At 45.2% G+C, this 15345-nt stretch overlaps 1 pseudogene; it reads left to right on the forward strand.

Moving 5' to 3' along the window:
- The first annotated feature begins 6960 nt into the window (after positions 1-6960).
- On the forward strand, positions 6961-8681 carry LOC144612509 (general transcription factor II-I repeat domain-containing protein 2 pseudogene; annotated as a pseudogene).
- The last annotated feature ends 6664 nt before the right edge of the window (positions 8682-15345 follow it).

Raw genomic sequence — 15345 nt, forward strand, 5'->3', positions numbered from 1 at the left:
AGGGTGCAAACCTCATCCAGGTCTCTTGTCCACTTGATGTACAGTTGATCCTGTTCAGTACCTCCTCTATCTGGTGCCTGCACCAGTGGTTAACCAGTCAACCAAAATGTTGCAGCTACAAGTGTTCCCAATGTACTGTTGACAGCACCATCACAGCCCTCCCAGAAACAGCTAACACAATTGATCAACAATGAAAAAGCAAGTGCTGAAAAGAGAGACCTGCCCAATTCAATGTCCATCCAATAGCTCATGCTATCAGAAGGTCTTATCTCTCTCCAAATGTTTCTGATCAGAGACATTTGAAAATGGGAAAATAAATTAATTAATCCAAAATGTTACATGTTATATCATTAAAAAACTAACAATTCAAAATATGGCATGTACGACCAAGTACTATTGGTTAATTGATGTACATTAAAAATAAAAAACAATGTAGACTCTCTATTGTAAAAAGATTGCAGTGTGAAGCCTCAGGGATTGATACGCTAATGCAGCAATAACTCAATCAGCTCGCATTCATCAGCGAGTTAAGATGAGTGCGCCTTGCATCTACCCTGATAACTAAACCACTTAGAACAAAACAATGTAAAAATAAGTTTGTCGTCTAGTTTCAACATGACAAAGACACACCCTACAACGTTTGCCTCATAAATATCATTGGACATGCTGACATTAGGCAAGAGGAGCCACAGACTAGTTGGGAAGTATCCTGAAGCAATAATACTCAGAATTACATGTATTAGCCTGCATCCCAGATATCTTCACTGGTGTGTGTCTGGAATCACTGGGGCAACAGTGTACAGCTGGCAGGATCCTGTTCTGGAAATCCTCAGTCCCGTACCCATGAAGTTACATGGTATTGGGTCAAAGTCAGAATAGTAAATTACTGCTAATTATTACACATTTTTTTCTTAGCCCCAGTGTGTATGAAGAAGGGTCCCCAACTCAAAACGTGGCCTATCCATGCCCTCCAGAGATGTTGCATGACCCACTGACTTACTTCAGCACTGTATTTTTGCTTTTCTCAGCTCAGTTTACCTTTGTTAAAGTAGTGCTTTGAAGAAGGTAGCAAGGGCAAAGAGAACCACCATTGAGTTGAGTGGCTCACTTTCACCACCATGGAGCAACCGTTTGCTTCCCAAGGGGCCCAGCTGTCAGACTGAGAATGTGGCAGTTTATAGAAGAAGCGACTCAAGCAAAAAGCGACTTGACCTTGCCCTCACCTTATCAGTCACTGATGCATCAGCCCATAGCAGTATTGATACAGTGGTAATGTTGGAGATGCTCCAGAGGAGGTTCACCAGGATGCTGCCTGGTATGGAGCGTTTCAGTTATGAGGACAGATTGGAGAGACTAGGTCCATTATTCTCAGGAGCAGAGGAGGTTAAGAAGGATCAGATTGAGGTATATAAAATGAAGAGGGGTACAGATCGTCACTTCTTCTATAAACTGCCACACGTTCAGTCTGACAGCTGGGCCCCTTGGAATGCAAACACCTTGCTCCATCGTGGTGAAATTGAGCCATTCAACTCAATAGTAGTCTTCTTGTATTTGTGGGCAGCCACGGTGGTTAAGCGATAGAGTTGCTGCATTACAGCGCTTGCAGCGCCGGAGACCCGGGTTCCATCCCGACTACGGGCGCTGTCTGCATGGAGTTTGTATGTTCTCCCTGTGACCGCGTGAGTTTTCTCCAAGATCTTCGGTTTTCGCCCACACCCCAAAGACGTACAGGTATAGGTTAATTGGCTCGGTGTATGCGTAAAAAAAATGTCCCTAGCGTGTGTAGAATAGTGTTAATGTGTGGGGATCGCTGGTTGGTGCGGACTTGGGCCGAAGGGCCTGTTTCCGCGCTGCATCTCTAAATTAAAGATTGGGGTAGTTACCCATATCAGAGTTAATTAAAATGAAAGGGAATAAATTTAGGACTAGGGGTAAGAGATTAAGAGGGATCTGAGCAGGAATTCATTTCCCCCCCACATAGAGTGACAGTATTTTAGTCATGTCTGATTCATTGCTAGTATTGTCTAGGTAATAGAAGGCTATTAGCAGGACGATGGGATTAATACAGAAGGGTGCCCCCTGGTCAACGTGGGTGTGGCGGACTAAATGGTCTGTCTCCACATCATGCAGCTTTATGGCTCTAGAAATGATCCTGGAGATGAAATCTTCTCAATGAAGACTTCCTCTAACACGGTATTGGCTTAGCCATTGTACCAAATTGGATATATTCAGAAAACATCCAAAACTTTAAATCAAGTAGCCATGGTGTGCTGTGAGCACCAATAACAGCAAAAATATTTACTAAAATATATAGTTTGTGACCAGACAGGGCCAACCATGAACATAAAAACAAGTGACCCACTCAAGTAAGGTGTGCTGAAGAGCAGACCCAGATATATTCCCCAAAGAACAGTGACCTGATGAAATGAAAAGCCGACAAGCTCAAGACTGCATCGAGATGAAAACAAAGCCAAGTGGTCACAGGAAATCAGGTGAAAGCTACGCATTCCTCATGTCCATGCAAGGAGAATGAAACAATGTTGTGGAAGATATTGTTCACAAACCAACAACAATTAACCAGAACTCATGTTAATTCAGGCACATTGCAAGAAAGTCACCAGATCAGAGGTGTAGGGTGGAGAATATATTCAGTGATTATTACACTCTCTGCAAAGTGTTATGTCAACTGTCCTCAACTGTTCTAAGGTTACACATAATAGAACATAAACATTTCCTTTGATCCACCTAAATATACATTGATGTGAATTAAAAAAATACAAACTTTTTATTGTAAAAAGATTGCTGTGTGAAGCCCCAGGGATCGATATGTGAATGCAACAATTAGCTAAATGAGCTTGTATTCATCTGGGAGTTTAGATCGGTGCACCTTGCATCTACCCTCTTGGCTATTGTCAGTGATAACAAAACCATTTGGAATAAAACGATTAAAAAATAAGCTACTCACCAAGGTTACACATGACAAAGGCACACCTGGCAAAGTTGACCTCACAATATTTGAACATGCTTTCATTGGCCAAGCTGAGCAACAGACTGGTTGGGCAAGGAATCAAGAAGAATGAAACAACACATGGAAGACATGGTCCACATGCCCACAGTAATCAACTAATTCAAGCACATGTAAGAAAGTCAACCAGATCAATTTAAACAGCTGGGTGTGAACCTTATTTAGTCATTATTATACTGTTTTATATTATAGATAATAGACAATAGGTGCAGGAGTAGGCCGTTCGGCCCTTTGAGCCAGCACCACCATTCACCGTGATCATGGCTGATCATGCACAATCAGTACCCCGTTCCTGCCTTCTCCCCATATCCCCTGACTCCACTATCATTAAGAGCTCTATCTAACTCTCTCTTGAAAGCATCCAGAGAATTGGCCTCCACTGCCTTCTGAGGTAGAGAATTCCACAGTTTCACAACTCTGAGTGAAAAGGTTCTTCCTCATCTCTGTTCTAAATGGCCTACCCCTTATTCTTAAACTGTGGCTCTTGGTTCGGGACTTCCCCAACATTGGGAACACGTTTCCTGCCTCTAGCGTGTCCAATCCCTTAATGATATTATATATTTCGATAAGATCCCTCTCATCCTTCTAAATTCCAGTGTATACAAGCCGAGTCACTCCAGTCATCTGTCCTCAATAGTGTCTCAATTATGTCGTCCGTCCTCAATAGTTCCAAGGTTGCACATAACAAAACACCCAGAGAGTTGTGAATCTGTGGAATTCTATGCCACTGAAGCCAGTGGAGGCCAATTCACTGCATGTTTTCAAGAGAGAGAGTTAGATTTAGCTCTTAGGGCTAACAGAATCAAGGAATATGGGGAGAAAGCAGAAACGGGGTACTGATTTTGGATGATCAGCCATGATAATATTGAATGGCGGTGCTGGCTCGATGAGCCAAATGGCCTACTCCTGCACCTATTTTCTATGTTTTTAATGTTTCTAACACAACAAAAATTTGTTTGATCCAACCCATCAAACTCACATTCAAAGGTTCATGGTTCTTGTGTTCTCCAAAATATTCCAAATGGAATTTAAACTGTTTGTACTCAACAGGTATATTTATGTTGGTGGTCACATTTCTTGCAGTGACCAAATGCATCTTTAAAGCTTTCACCTCCATATGCATTCATACTGAGGTCAATTGCCTTAGAAAGAGACCCGTGTTCATAGAACATGGTAAAGTGAAGCACAAGAATATCCCTTCAGCCCACAATGTCTGTGCTGGACATGACACCAAGACTTACTTTTATCTGGGCATGAGTAAGAGGTGTCGCTCCAACCCTAGCAACAGGGAAGAAATGGACTACAGCAGCAGTGGTACTGGACACAAATCCTGCCCTCCGACACCGGGACATAGTGGGCCATGTCCAACAAGGCCGAGGGGGCTTTGGCCTGGGAGCAACAAAACCTACCGGGTAAAAGGCTACTCCAGCTGAACGTCGGCACCTGTTGATGGAGGAGGTGCGCCGCCAAGAAGCAGCAGCCAGGTGTGCCAAAGCCATATCCCAAGCCAAGCAAGGCCGCTGGATGAGGTGGGATAGCATTGAGAGGAGGAAGATCACATGGAGTGAGCTGTGGAACATGGAGTCAAGTATGTTGAGCTTTATTATCAGAGCCACATATGATGTCCTTCCCTCTCCCACAAACTGAAATCTTTGGCTGGGAGAGGATCCAGCCTGCCCCCGGTGTGCAGTTCCAGCAAACCTCAAGCACATCCTGGTCGATTGTAAGACCAGCCTAACACAAGGCAGATACACCTGGTGACACAACCAGGTGCTGAGGTGTTTGGCAGCTGCACTCGAGTGTAAGAGAGTTACCACCAACGCCATGCCTATCAATGTCCAGTTAACATTCCCGCAAATCCAATCCTTCATCCGGGAAGGAGAGAAACGGAAGACTACCACCTCGCCTCTCAACTCATGCCCACTGAGCGCAGCCAGAGACTGGGAAATGCGGGTTGACCTAGGCCAGAGGCTTTCCTTCCCAGTTGAAATCGCAGCTACCAACCTGCGACCAGACCTCGTCCTCTGGTCCAACTCCTGTCGGCGTGTTTACATCATTGAGCTGACGGTCCCCTGAGAGGAGGCTGTGGACGAGGCATTTGAAAGGAAAAGGCTGAGATATTCCACCCTTGCAGTAGAGGCAGAGGAGCGAGGTTGAAGTGTAAGAGTGTGTCCAGTGGAGGTGGGGTGCAGGGGCTTTGTAGCCAGTTCCGCCGCAAGGCTCCTGAGGGAAGTTGGAGTCAGAGGGCAGGCCCAAAGGAGGGCAATCAAAGAACTTGCAAATGCCGCTGAACGGAGCAGTCACTGGCTGTGGCTGTGTGCTGTCTGGGCTGCCACGTGACCATCTAGAGCACATGTGTCAAACACAAGGCCCGCGGGCCGAATCCGGCCCACCACGTCATTTTATGTGGCCCGCGAGAGCTTAATTGTCTTCAAATGAAAGTCTATGCTTCTTTACAGCGTACAGTGACCACAAAGTTACAAAGCACGCCGGCTCCTCCTTTTGTTCCCCACGTTTCAGGTCCAGACCCTTCTTCAGACTGCTGAAACTTCTGGGCCTATTTCCCCACTGTCCTTCTCATTCCATTTAGTTTTTAGTTTTATAGATGCAGCGCTGAAACAGGCCCTTCGGCCCACCGAGTCCGCACCGACCAGCGATCCCTGCACATTCACATCAAGCCAATTAACCTACCAACCTGTCCGTCTTTGGAGCTTACAACATTTTCTTATTTGACTTGTATGTTAAAACTTTCACAGTGTAAATATCAGCTGGAATGTTAAAATCACGTTCATTTATTTATCGGTATTTCTTGGCATACCAAGGTTTTGCTTACAATCATATTCAGGTCTGGGGCGGGTTCTGAGCGGAATATATATTTTTTCTTCACGTTTTTTTCCCGACTGCGTAGCTGCATGAATTCAGGGACTGTATTTGACGCCGGTGTATGTGAATGGTCTCATCTTCCGCCATCCCCACTCTCCAAACGGGCACAGAGTTTAACTTTTGATATTTGTTTGCCGTCCGGTCTTGTGTTTAGTTAAGTGAAACATGTCGTTATTCATATCGGGACGCCGTCAGCCTCTGGAGCTCTCCTTTAACACCATGCAGTTGACGAGAATTGACTCCAATCTCACAGAGACTGATGCATTTTAACGATGTTGATTAAAATGCTGATTAACAATGCTGATTAAAACCGACAGCTTCCACACAGGACTTACTAAAACACACTCAAAGTCACAAACGGGTTCAATGCACTTAGTCACCTTACAAGAGAATTGCACTGAATAGATGCGTGGAGAAGGATGAATCTTTCCTTTACATTCGGGCAGCAATTTGTGTAACCAGCATGAAAATAGCTGGGTCCAACGGAGTCACTCAATATGTCAGCACAGGAGACAGTGAAGATGCCACCAATTAGTAAGGGATTGGAGTCACTTGGGGTCAAGATCAGGCAAGGATTGTTAGCTTCACTAAAGAGGGCGTGTTCTCTTTAAGATTGTATTACAATCTAACATACTTATGCAGACTAGATGTCTAAGATAGAACACATTTCTTTCAAACCTGCAGATGCAGGTTTACACTGAAGATAGATACAAAAATGCTGGAGTAACTGAGCGGGTCAGACTGCATCTCTGGAGAAAAGGAAAAGGGTATGTTTCAGGTCGAGACATTTCTACAGACTGAAGAAGAGCCTGAAGCAGGGTCTTGACCCGAAACATCACCTATTCCTTTTCTCCAGAGATGCTGCCTGACCCGCTCAGTTACTCCAGCTGTTTGTGTCTGTACCTATGCAGACATTTACTGTGACCATAAACGAAGTTTCCCACAATGCATGTCGATTTTGTGGCCCGCGAAATGCCGGCATCCTGCAGTCATAGATAGCAGTGTTTCCATATCGGTGTTTAACTAGAAAAAGATCTACAGATAATCCCAAAATGTCCAAGAAGAGAAAAATTGATGCAGAGGGAAGGCAATTTAATGAAAGGTGGGAAAGCAAATACATGTTTGTGCTTCAAGGAGAAAAACCGGTATGTCTTCTGTGTTATGAGGCAGTGTCGGTGATGAAGGAATACAATTTACGTCGGCATTTTGACACCAAACACCAAGCCAATTATGCTAAATTTAGCCTCCAAGAAAAACATAAAATTGTCCAAGAATTAAAAGGCAGCCAAAAATGATGCAGCAGTGAAAGCTAGCTTCATTGTGGCTGAAGAAACCGCCCGAGCTTCCAAGTGTTTTTCAGAGGGTGCATTTGTGAAGCGGTGCATGCGAAAGGTATGTGATCAGGTATCCCCCTACCAGATAGGTCAGTTTGTCAAGAAACACCATCGCAGACCGAGTTAAGGAACTAGCAGGCAATCTGACAACACAGCTGGCCGGAGACACACGCAGTTACCTGGCTTTTTCATTAGCTGTTGACGAAAGCACAGACAACACGAATACAGCGCATCTATCCATTTTCATAAGAGGTGTGAAGGCAGACTTCACTGCCAGTGAGGAGCTCTTGGATGTAGCTGCAATGCATGGGACAACGACGGGGAGGGACATTTTTGATGCGGTGGACAAGTCCTTCAGTAAAACTAAATTACCCTGGGAAAAGTTGGTGGGGCTAACTACCGATGGCACACCTGCAATGTGTGGGGGGAAAAGAGGCTTGGTTGGACTAGTGAAGGAGAAAATGCAAAAAAGTAACTGCCACACACCTCTGATAACTTATCATTGCATTATCCACCAAGAAGCTCTGTGTGGAAAGGTTCTGGAACTGGATGATATAATGACCACGGTCATGAAAACAATAAACTTCATTCGGGCGCCTGGCCTGAATCACCGCCAGTTCCAGCTGTTTTTGAAGGAGGTGGGCTCGGAGCTTGGAAATGTGCCGTACCATACAGAAGTAAGGTGGCTGAGTTGGAGCGCGGTCCTCAAACGATTTTTTTGAGCTTAGGGAAGAAATTGCTCTTTTCATGCAAAGTAAAGGAAACCCCTTGCCTGAACTATCAGATCCAAAGTGGCTGTGTGATTATGCTATGTTGTGTGACATAACGGAGCATCTCGCCCAACTGAATCAGAGGCTGCAGGGACGCAAACAAGTCTGCACGCAGATGTCCGACATGATCACAGCTTTCCAGCGTAAACTGCACCTATGGAAGTCCCAACTGGAACAGGACAATCTTGCCCACTTTCCTGTCTGTCAGAGCATCTCAGCCTCAGTTCCTGGTGCTTTTTCATGCGCTCGGTTGGCTGCCAAAGTGAACCGGTTAATTAATTAATTTGATCGGCGCTTCTCCGACTTTAGAACACAGCACTCAGGCTTTTCCATCTTTGCCAATCCTTTCACCGCCGACGTTGACAGTGCGCCTCATCTCCTTCAGATGGAGTTAATAGAGCTTCAAAGCAATAGTGGCCCGAGAGCAAAGTTCCAGGATGCTGCAATCGAGGACTTCATGCTGCCCGTGTTCTGTCTATGTTTGGGAGCACCTACCTGTGCAAACAGATGTTTTCAATAATGAATCTAAACAAGACCAAGCACAGATCACGCATCACCGATGACAACCTCCACGCTGTTTTACGGATTGCTACAGCACAAGACCTAAAGCCAGACATTGACGGACTGACCACGGGAAAACGGTGTCAGACATCCGTATTTCAACCATGAATAAGCACAGTGCAATATGCGTACAATTTAATGATTGTGCTTGCATTTTGTTTTGTGTTTGTTGTTATTTTCAGAAAATGATCAATGGATGAGGATGGTGTGTGATATGGTGTCCTAGGGATCTACTTGGTATGTTCAAGGCCAAGCAGCACCACCTCATCAACTTCACCCAGAACTTGACCAATATAGTTGTGAACTGAGACAACCCTTATTGTTATTTTGAGTTAATTACATATACTACTTTGTATGTGTAGCAATGTATTCAGTGTGTTTACAGGCACATGTGTTCATGCAGCCAAATGTTTACTGGTTTATTACGGATTTATGTTATAATAACACAGAGCAATGTGCTTACATATATTATTACATTTATGTTAATGCATGTACAATATTTGTACATTTCAATAAATAATAATCAAATGCAGAGACAGTTATTTAATAATATGTTAAGGATTAGTTACATTTATACAGTCTTACAGTTACAACCGGCCCTTTGAGGTCAACCATAATGCTGATGTGGCCCGGGGTGAAAATGAGTTTGACACCCCTGATCTAGAGGCTAACTAAAAGACACACACCCAGGTCTGATCACCCTGTGGTGGGCCTGCCTCGACTGAGGGTGTCTTGTGATAAAAGGCCGAAACACCCAGTGACGTTGAGGTACACAACTGAAGATGTGTCTGAATGGTAGCACCTCGTGGTCAACCCCAAGAACAACACCAGTCAATTGTGGTGCAAACGCTAGGGATTGTAACATCCAGTCCTACTAATCAATCTGTACTCAACAGGTATATTTATGTTGGTGGCACATTTCTTGCAGTGACCAAATGCATTGTTAAAGCTTTCATCTCCATATGCATTCGTACTGAAGTCAATTGCCTTAGAAAGAGTCCTGTGTTCATAGAACATGGTTTAATAAAGCAGAAGAATAGCCCTTCAGCCCACAATGTCTGTGCTGAACATGACACCAAGACCTACTCTAACCTGCCTGCACGTACTCCATGTCCATTCCCTGCATATCCACATGCTTATCCAAAAGTCTCTTAAATGCCACAATAATATCTGCCTCAAGCACCATCGCCAGCAGCATATTCCAGCCACTCACCACACTCAGTGTAAAAAATACCTTTACTTGCAGATCTCCTTTAAACATTGTGCCTCTACCTTAAAACTCTGCCCGCTAGTATTTGATTTTTAAATCCTGGGCAAAAGCTGCAGATGTCTTTGCCTCTCATCATTTTATATATTTTCATCAGGTCTTCCTGCGATCTCTAACATTCCATAGAAAACAATCCAAGTCCGAACATTGTCTCTTCACCACAACCCTTTGTTTTCTATCAATAAGTCAGTTCTAAATCCATACGACCAAGCCACTGTTAATTTTGTGCATAGTCTTCTGGATCAGCCTACCATCGGGCACTTTATCAAATACCTTCCCAAAACCCCTGTAGATTACATCCACTGCCCCATCATTGTTCACATTTGTCACACATGTATAAAGCCATGCTGACTGTACCTAATTCACCAATTCTCTTCCAAATGGGAGTAAACCCTTTCCTGAAGAATCCCCACCGATAGATTCCCCACCACTGACGTGAGGCTCACCGTCCTAAAGGTCCCTGGAATTACCCACTTCCTTTTAATATAGATATAAAAACCTTTGGGATTTTCTTTAATCTGACTTGCCAAATCCATTGCATGGCCTCTTTTGGCCCTTCGACTTGCCTGCTTGAGTTTGTCACCTCCTTTCTTTATATTTGTCAAAGGCCCCGTTTGATCCATTCTCACATGCAAATCCCCTTTCTTTTTGACCAGATTTAAACCTCTGGTCATGCAAGGCTCCCACTTTGTCATGCTTATCCTTCCTGCTTACTGGAACGTGCCGGTTCTGAACTTTCATCTAACTGGCCTTTAGATGACTCTCACTTGTCAGATGTGAACTTACCAATAACTGCAGCTCCCAGTGTACCTCCGAGCTCATACCTAATAACTTTGTAGTTTGCTTTACTTCAATTAAGTACCTTGTAGTTTGCTTTACTCCAATTAAGGTCCAGCCTTCTTCCTGTTCAAACCTATCAAAGTTTATGGAGTTGTGATCACTATCCCCAAAGTGCTTTCACCAAAACACCAGTCACTGGGCCAGGCTCATTCCCAAACACAAGGTCCACTATGTTCTCCTCTTGGGTTGGACTATTCACACATTGTTTCAAGAAACCCTCCTGGATACAATTCTGCCTTTGGCTACGCAGTCTAAGCCTTTGGATCTGTGCAAGTCCAACTCAATACTGGGGAAATTAAAGTCACCCACCAAGACAACTTTATTGCTTTGGCATCTTTCAATAAAGGTCTACATATCTGTTCCTCCATCTTCCACTTGCTATTGGGGGACCTATAGTACAGTTTGATCAGAGTGCTTGCATATTTCTTATTTCTAATCTCTACTCATTTTGCCTTAGTGGGTGCACCCTTTAATCTTTCCTCTCTGAGTGCAACGGTGACAATCTCCCTGATTAGTAAAGCAACTCCTCCAACTCTTTTGGGTTCCTCTAGATCACATCTGAAACAATGGCCACGACATCATAGCCCCATGCACTTATCTAGGCTCCAAGTTTATTTGCTTTCTCCACAATGCCACTTATATACCACAATAGCACGTCAGCTCATCTATGTAACCATATTTCTTCACCTGTCCCAGCCTGTCCTTCCTTTGAGACTTACTGGTCCTAATCTCTCCCTTCCCATCGCTCCTTCCAACTTCACATCCACAGTCTCTCTAGTTTAAACCCTCCTGAATAACTCTAGGAAACCTCCCTGCAAGGATTTAGGACCCCCTCCTGTTCAGATGCAACTGGTCTCTCTAGTACAGGTAACCTCTGCCCCAAAAGAGATCTCAATGGTCTAAAAATACATATCCCCTGTCCACTGCACCAATTCCTGAGCCACACATGCATCTCCCTATTCCTACTCTCACTAGCAAGTGGCACCAGGAGTAATTCCTAGGTTACTCCCCCTGCAGGGCCCTGCTTTTTCATCTTCTGTCTAACTCCCTGTATTCACATTGCAGGACCTCATCTCTTTTCTTATCTATATCATTAGTGCCAACATGCACAATGACTTCCAGCTGCTTGCACTCCCCTTTGAGAATGCAACTGCTCAGAGACATCCCGGACCCTGGCACCAGGGAGGCAACGCACCATCCTAGAGTCTCGTTTGCTGCCACAGAATCCCCCTTTCTGGCCCCCTAACTAACGAATCTCCTTTCACTGTGGCCTTGTGTGATTTTTCCCCACCCTGCTGTGCCTCAGTGCCAAGCCCCACACTGCTGTTGTTGCTCTCCCTTGACCAGTCCTCCCCACATCCATATCCAAAGTGGCATTCCTGTGGATAAGTGTGAGGTTATCCACTTTGGTGGTAAGAATAGGAAGGCAGATTATTATTTGAATGGTGTCAAGTTAGGAAAAGGGGACGTACAACGTGATCTGGGTGTCTTAGTGCATCAGTCACTGAAAGGAAGCATGCAGGTACAGCAGGCAGTGAAGAAAGCCAATGGAATGTTGGCATTCATAACAAGAGGAGTTGAGTATAGGAGCAAAGAGGTCCTTCTGCAGTTGTACAGGGCCCTAGTGAGACCGCACCTGGAGTACTGTGTGCAGATTTGGTCTCCAAATTTGAGGAAGGATATTCTTGCTATTGAGGGCGTGCAGCGTAGGTTTACTAGGTTAATTCCCGGAATGGCGGGACTGTCATATGTTGAAAGACTGGAGCGACTAGGTTTGTATACACTGGAAATTAGAAGGATGAGACGGGATCTTATCGAAACGTATAAGATTATTAAGGGGTTGGACATGTTAGAGGCAGGAAACATGTTCCCAATGTTGGGGGAGCCCAGAACAAGGGGCCACAGTTTAAGAATAAGGGGTAGGCCATTTAGAACAGAGATGAGGAAAAACTGCCTCAGAGGGCAGTGGAGGCCAATCCTCTGAATACATTCAAGAGAGAGCTAGATAGAGCTCTTAAGGATAGCGGAGTCAGGGGGTATGGGGAGAAAGCAGGAACAGGGTACTGATTGAGAATGATCAGCCATGATCACATTGAATGGCGGTGCTGGCTCGAAGGGTCGAATGGCCTACTCCTGCACCTATTGTCTATTGTCTATTGTCAAGGGGAATGGCCCCAGGAGGTTCCTCCACTATCTGCCTTCTCTCTTCCCTGGTGGATATCCACCTCCTATCTATGGCACCCCCGTGCCCCAGATAATCCTGAGCTGGAGCTGAATGCATGCTGCAGGTGTGGTCTTCAGAGGCACCAGCAATCCCCCCCGACTGCCAACATCCTGGAGGAGGACCATTCCACCGTCCCATCCGCCATTTATGCAACACAGAAAAAGCAATTCTACCCAAACCCATCGTGACCCCCTGGTCAGCCCTCTCTCCAAAGCCTCTTGCACCAAAGCCTCAGCACTGCACTTAACTTTAAACACAAAACATAACCCTCAACACTGCTTTTCTCCCGACTCAGACGTTTCCACAAGGCTGCTCCACTAAATCTTTCCTTTTATTTGCTGCTGTGCCTCTTCCCGAGTCAATTAAACCACTGCTTTTTAAATGTCCTTTTGTTTAGACTTTAGTTTACTTTTGGAAAGTCTAAATGGAAGTGAACAGAGTATAGAAGTATATAAAGTTATGAGAGACATAGATAGGATAGTGTGGCATCAGTCATGATGGAAGTTCAGCGATGATTACTCATAGTAAGGTGAACTCACACAATAAGCTTCATTTCCAGTGTCAAACAAGGTCCACATCTACACAGAGGCATGGTCCATCATCACCAAGGCAGCACAATCAAAGAGGGAGGCTCTACTTCCCTACTGCTCCACTCACATTTTCTCTCCTTTGGCTGGAACTGCTGTGATAATAAGGGAATAGGGCTGACAAGATTCAGGTGAGTTGATCCTATGATCACTCAGTGGACCCAGATGTGGCACATGAGCCTGTGGCCTGGGCTCAGTCCTGAGTGCTGGTGTTTTCCAGCAGCCAGGCACTGTGAGTTGGCCTCTTCTGGCTGGTTTGCTGGTGACAATGATCGGAGAGGACCTTAGAGAGGTGTCTGACAGTGCATGTAAAACCTTTTTTCCCAGGGGTTTATAGGTCAAAGACTAGAAACTTAACTTTAAGGTGAGAGGAGCAAAGTTTAAAGAGTGAATGAGTGGGGCAAGTGTTTTATATAGAGGGTGGTGGGAGTCTGGAACATGTTGCCATAGATGGGTGTGGAGGCAGATACAATAGTGGCATTTAAGAGGCTATTCGTAAGGCCCATTGGTATACAATGAATGTAATATGGATGACATGCAGGCAGGGGGGGACTGTTTTAATCTGGCAACATATTCAGCACAGACATTGTGGGCCAAAGTGCCTTGTCCTGTGCAGTGTTGTTCTATGTCGTACAATTACATTTGTTAGTTCTCAAGCGATAAAGTAGTCCAGCCCCCCATGTAGCAAACGGTGGAGAAATTAGAATAAAGATGAACTGCAGCAATGGCACTGGTCTGTCTTCTTTACCACCTAGAAAAACAAAGTCTGAAGCATGGGTATTTCCAAGTTCATCTTCATGTCATCCCCCATTCTGAATTGGAAGCGGTGTAAAACTCTGATAATCTGTTATCTGACATTTCTGAAATCCTGAAGAGATGTTTACAATCGCCACTCATCATGTCCCTGATTCTTGCACTGGCCGTGAACACACCAGGACCCTGAGACCCACACGCTCTTCCAAATACTAGGATCCCAGTGCCTGTACTCCCCTCCTGTACTTCATGTCCAAGGTTCCCACACTCACTTCCCTTTTGAGAAACTTGATTTTTTTCTTTGATGGAGCGGCAAATGCTCACATATAGAACAGAAACCTAAACCAAGGGATCATATTGGAAAATGAAACTGATAAATGATCTGCAGCTGTGAGACCGACCATGTCGATGATGAAAACTCACGGTGTCAACGTGCTGCCACCTACTGAGGAAACGAGGGAAGTGCGCTGGGCTTCCTGGTTCGAGACAATGTGGTTTCAGGTTCCCCCCTTCCTTTTCACTGGCTAATGTGACGTGTATGGAAAGCAAGCTGGATGAACATAATGCCAGACTGACCTACCTTAATGAACTGAGAGACTTCTGCCTGCTCTGTTTCACAGAGACATGGCTCACCTCTGACATCCGAGATGTCTTCATTCTTCCTCATAGAACGGAGAGTTGTGAAGCTGTGGAACGCTCTGCCTCAGAAGGCAATGGAGGCCAATTCTCTGGATGCTTTCAAGAGAGAGTTAGGTCGAGCTCTTAATGATAGCGGAGTCAAGGGATATGGGGAGAAGGCAGGAACGGGGTACTGATTGTGCATGATCAGCCATGATCACGGTGAATGGTGGTGCTGGCTCGTAGGGCCAAATGGCCTACACCTGCACCTATTGTCTATTGTCTTTAGAGAACGGGGTTCCCCTCTCCCATCATAGATGAGGCCCTCGTGTCTCCTCGGTACCCCGCAGCTCCTCCCTTGCACCCCCCCCCCTAGTCGCAACAGAGACCGAGTCCTTACCTTTCACCCCATCAGCCGTCGGATACAACACATAATCCTCCGAAATTTCCGCCACCTCCAACAGGATCCCACCTCTAGCCACA

This window comes from Rhinoraja longicauda, unplaced genomic scaffold (genome assembly GCF_053455715.1).
Source record: "Rhinoraja longicauda isolate Sanriku21f unplaced genomic scaffold, sRhiLon1.1 Scf000051, whole genome shotgun sequence".
In the NCBI taxonomy this organism is placed as follows: domain Eukaryota; kingdom Metazoa; phylum Chordata; class Chondrichthyes; order Rajiformes; family Arhynchobatidae; genus Rhinoraja; species Rhinoraja longicauda.